At 34.9% G+C, this 5,260-nt stretch overlaps 1 non-coding gene across 1 annotated transcript; it reads right to left on the bottom strand.

Moving 5' to 3' along the window:
* Positions 1 to 3,893: 3,893 nt before the first annotated feature.
* On the bottom strand, positions 3,894 to 4,000 carry LOC121209003 (small nucleolar RNA R71). The gene has a single exon (XR_005904121.1). It is a non-coding gene; the product is annotated as a small nucleolar RNA R71 (small nucleolar RNA).
* Positions 4,001 to 5,260: the final 1,260 nt, after the last annotated feature.

The raw sequence follows: 5,260 nt of genomic DNA on the forward strand, positions 1-5,260 counted from the left end.
TTGATTCCTTATGTATGAATATAAGGGTTGGAAATGTGAAGTAGGTATGATTGTGAGAATATGTGCATATGAAATTATCCGTTTAGTCATATGAATGCTATACTTCAATTGTGCCTAATTTCATTGCACAAAACTTACTAAGCATTAAATGCTTACTCCGTTTCTTTGATTCTCTGTTTTATAGATTTTGGTTCGTCAGCTATCGGACTCGGGATTGTCGAAGTCGAAGTCGTCCACACTATCAAAGCCCTTTTGGTACACTTTTGGTTGAACTCTGAAAATGGCATGTATAGGACTACCCTTTTTGTTGTTGGTCATGTACCCTTTGGTTTTGTATAAATTTGGATAGCCATGCGAAAATGGCTTATATATATACTTTGAGCATAGCATTATAATCGTTTTGTATGTTGTTCATTGAGAGGTATGGAAATGTTTGGTAACGATTAGCCATTGGAATGGTTAATCATGATCATTTTGGTGCTTTGTATGACAAGTTCTAGTTGATTCATGGAAAACCATGAAATAGGTAAAGTTTACCTTAAAAACAGATGCTGACAGCAGCAGTGGTGTGGATTTGAAAAATCACAAAAAATAGTATGAATGGAATTAAATAGTTAATAAATTATTTAATCGAACCTTGATGAATCTACTTTCATATGGAAGAAACGAAACGATCATATGAGTCGTATTTTAAGAGATATTTGAGTTTTCGTGGAACAGGGCCAGAGCGATTTCTGGATCCCCTAATCTGACTTTAGAAATTCACTATAAATTAACCAGAGATAATTAGAAGTCATGCCATATACGTATAGATTCCTTTTTGAGTCTAGTTTCGTTAGAAACAAACGGCATAAGTATTGAAGCCCTGTACAGGAAGATATCTAAGTCGTATTGCATGAAGGTCAGAGTAGTCAAACCCTGTAACAGGGGAGACTTTAACTAATAAAATGTACTAATTGGCCCGACCAAAAATTCTATAAAAAAAATTGTAGATAGACATATGAGTCTAGTTTCAGGAAAAATTTACGGAACTGGTTTTCGAGTTTTGTAACTCAAGATATGATTTTAAGGTGACAGTGACGCAGTTAGCCAGCTTGTCTAGAAATTTTAAATGAACTGTGTTTTACAATGAAATAAGTCCGTAAATACCTCGTGTTTGACTCCGGCAACGGTCTCGGGTACGGGGTGTTACACATGGCAATGGTAAGTTTCAAAAGGATACCACGTCAGACCATGACAAGTCATGGCAACAGTAAGGTACCTGCGTATCCTTAGTATTCCAAGTGGTTAGTATTCCTAGTGGTTCAACGGGAAAATTTAAAGAGAATATCAAGGTAAGGTAAGACGAGTTATACTAAAAAGGTAAGACAAGTTCATGCTAGAATAGCAAAGGTAAGTACATAATGTTCATGTATGCTTGATAAGGAAAAAGGTAAGTAAAATGTATTAATAAATTTGATTAAGTAAGTAAGTATTTAAGTAAGTAAGTGAAGAAGTTTAAAATATGTCTATGACAATTAATGAAGTTGCATTAAGTAGTATCATGCCAAGTAGTAAGATAATTCTTATGAATGTTGTTATTTATTTGCATGCAAACTTACTAAGCTTAATGCTTACCCCCTTTATTTTCCTTCTTTTTATAGTTTTTTCAAGCTAACTCGGGGATCGTAAAGTACGTCGGAGGTCCGGGCACACTATCACAAGGATTATTTTGGTATAACTAGACGTTTCATTTTGAGTATGGCATGTATAGCATCGTAGCCATTTTGTGTGTATGATCTTATGATCTGGCTGATGAATGGTATGTAAATGCTTGATAATGATTAGCTGTTGGAATGGCTAATCAAGGACATGTTTGGTGTTATGTATGCCTAAATGCTAGTTATTCCATGGAAATCATGAAAAAGGTGAAATTAGCTTTAAAACAGTATCAGACAGCAATAATGACGTGAATTTGGAAAATCACTAAAAATAGTAGAAATGGATTTAGATAGTTAATGAGATATAGAATTAAATCTTATTGAATATATTTTCATATGAAAGAAACAGAGTAAATAAAGGAGTTGTATTTTACGAGATATTTAAATTTTTGTGAAATAGGGCCAGAGTGATTTCCGGATCCCCTATTTTGAATTTAAAAATTTACTATAAATTGTAAAAAAATAATTTGGAGTTTTACCTTACATATATGAAATCCTTATTGAGTCTAGTTTTAAGAGAAACAAACGGTATAATCATTAAAACTCTGTACAGGGACATATCTGATTCGTAATACACAGAGGTCAGAGCAGTCGAACCCTGAAATAGGGGAGAAAGTAAATAATAAAATGTACTAATTGGCCTAACCAAAAATTCTATAAAACAATTAGTAGATATATATATGAGTCTAGTTTCAGGAAAAATTTACGGAATTGGGTTTCGAGTTTTGGAACTCGATATATGATTTTTTAAGCGACTGTGACGCAGTTAGACAGCTTATGTAGAAATTCTAAAATAAATTGTTTGAGCTGTTTAATTAAGGAATTAAGTTCGTTAACACCTCGTGTTCGACTCCGGCGACGGTCTCGGGTACGGGGCGTTACATTAATTCAAGTCTGATGTGCTTATTCAGTAGAGCAAAAGTCCCTGTTTAAGAGTAGATCTTCATAATTAAGCGGAGTTGCATGTAATCCTAGACATAAGATGACATAAATCTGTCGGATTAGACTCAAATCTAATAAGGGAATCCATAGATCGAATTAATGCGACAATAGGGGCTTTAATTAGAAAGAGATTTCAATTAATCAACCTAGAGTCAGTTGTTTTTAATCTCGAGAAAGATATTTACATAAATCAGGGATTTCTACGGATTAAGTCAAGTGAATAAATCGTCTAATTCAAAAGTAATAAGTGAAGTCTAGGTGAATTCTTCCTTGGGTATTGTCTTCTTCATTGGTTTTCCAAAAGTATTTTCTAACTTTAATCTTTGTCGTGTTCTTAGTTAATTAGATAGTTTATCTTAGTTTAAAAACATCCCTTTAATTTTTAGGCTAGATAATAAAAAGATAGTAATTACTAGTACTTTTAGTCCTTGTGGATACGATATTTCCAGTCTCACCATAACTATACTGCTGTTCGATAGATGCGCTTGCCTTAGTCGAATTATTAGTTAGTTTAGCAATCATCAAGTTTTTGGCGCCGTTGCCGGGGACTAAGATATTAGGAACACTTAATTTTTATTACTTTAGCCATTTTTATTTTTATTGCAATTTAATTTTGTTTTTATTTTAATTACTAACTTTTCTTTTATCTACTTCTGGCAGATTTTTATAGTTTATGACTAAAAGAAACCCGTCAGGACCTCTACTTTTTGACAGCGAAATTGAAAGCACAGCTCGTAGAAATCGTAGAGAAATAAGGCGAAGATTACGGTATATAGAGAAAGAGCACGAGGATGACACCACTAATACCGAGGAGATGGCTGAAAATCAAAATAATCTGCTGCCTCCTATGGTTGCCACAAATCCAGTGAATTAGAATCCTACTCCTCATACTATGTACGACTATGCTAAACCTAATTTAACGGGGGCTGAATCGAGTATTGTTAAACCTACAATTGCTACAAATAATTTTGAACTGAAACCTAACACTATACAAATGATTCAATAGTTTGTTCAGTTTGATGGTTTGCGGGATGAAGACCCAAATACTCATTTGGTCAACTTCTTAGAGTTCCGTGATACTTTCAAAATAAATGGCATTTCTGATTATGCCATTTGCCTTCGGTTATTTCCCTTTTCATTAAGGAATAAGGCTAACAGTGGTTGAACTCGTTACCACGAGGGTCAATCACTACTTGGGAACAAGTGACCGATAAATTTTTACTTAAATATTTTTCGCTAGCTAAAACGGCTAAATTGAGGAATGATATCTCTTCTTTTGTGCAGATGGATTTAGAAACATTTTATGGTGCATGGGAGAGATATAAAGACTTATTAAGAAGGTGCCCTTACCATGGGTTACCTCTTTCGCTATAAGTTCAAACTTTCCACAACGGTTTGAATCGCTCAACTAGATAAATGATCGACGTAGCTGTCGGTGGAACCATCAACAATAAGACACCCGAAGAGGCTTATGTGTTCATAGAAGAGATGCCACTGAACAATTATCAGTGGCAAGTCATGAGCACAAAGCCGACAAAAGTAGCCGGCATTTTTAACATCAACTCGGTTACTATGCTTTCAAATTAGGTAGAACTCTTAAATAAAAAGATTGATGGTTTATTTAGTTCTACGCAGGTACATACAGTAATGCAATGTGATGCAAGTGGAGGTGGAAAGAGCAATTCAAAATACCCACCCTACGGCCCGAACATGGAGAACGAGCAAATGAATTTTATGGGTAATAATCCTTGACCTCAAAATAATCCTTACAGTAACACTTATAATGCATGTTGGGGGAACCACCCAAATTTCTTACGGGGAGGCCAAGGGAATCAAAGACCACCTCCCCCTCCAGGCTTCCAACAACAACCTTACCAGCAAGAGAAAAAGCCGAACTTTGAAGAGATGATGACAAAGTTTATTTTAGTAGCGCAAACCCATTTTTAGAACACTGAAACTACACTTAAAAATCAGCAAGCATCAATTCAAGGGCTTAAGAAACAAATGGGACAGCTGGCTAAGATGATTTCAGAAAGACCACCAGGGAGTCTACCTAGTAACACCGAACCCAATCCAAAAGAGCATGTGAAAGCAATTACACAAAGGAGTGGGAAAGTGTTAGCTGAATCTGAAAAGAAGCTGCCACAAGAAGCTGACAGAAAAGAAGATAAGGAGGTAAAACCTGAAACAAGTGAAAAACCGATAATGAGGGAATATAAAAAACCAATCCCATATCCAGCAAAGTTGAAGAAAGACCACATGGATGCACAATTCAGTAAATTTCTTGAACTTTTTAAATATTTGCATATTAACTTACCTTTTGTTGAAGCTATCTCATAGATGCCTACATATGCAAAATTTTTAAAGGAGCTTTTAACAAATAAAAGAAATTTTAAAGAGTTTTCTACAGTAGAACTCAACAAGGAGTGCTCGGCCATACTTCAAAATAAATTGCCAACCAAACTAAAAGATCCAGGGAGTTTTACTATTCCCTACTTAATTGGTAGTTTAAATGTTGAAAAGGCACTAGCTGATTTAGGCATTAGCATTAATTTGATGCCTTACAAAATGTTCAAGCAACTTGGCCTTGGGGAACCAAAACCTACTAGGATGAGTAT

The sequence above is a fragment of the Gossypium hirsutum genome, chromosome A10, assembly GCF_007990345.1.
Source record: "Gossypium hirsutum isolate 1008001.06 chromosome A10, Gossypium_hirsutum_v2.1, whole genome shotgun sequence".
Taxonomy (NCBI): domain Eukaryota; kingdom Viridiplantae; phylum Streptophyta; class Magnoliopsida; order Malvales; family Malvaceae; genus Gossypium; species Gossypium hirsutum.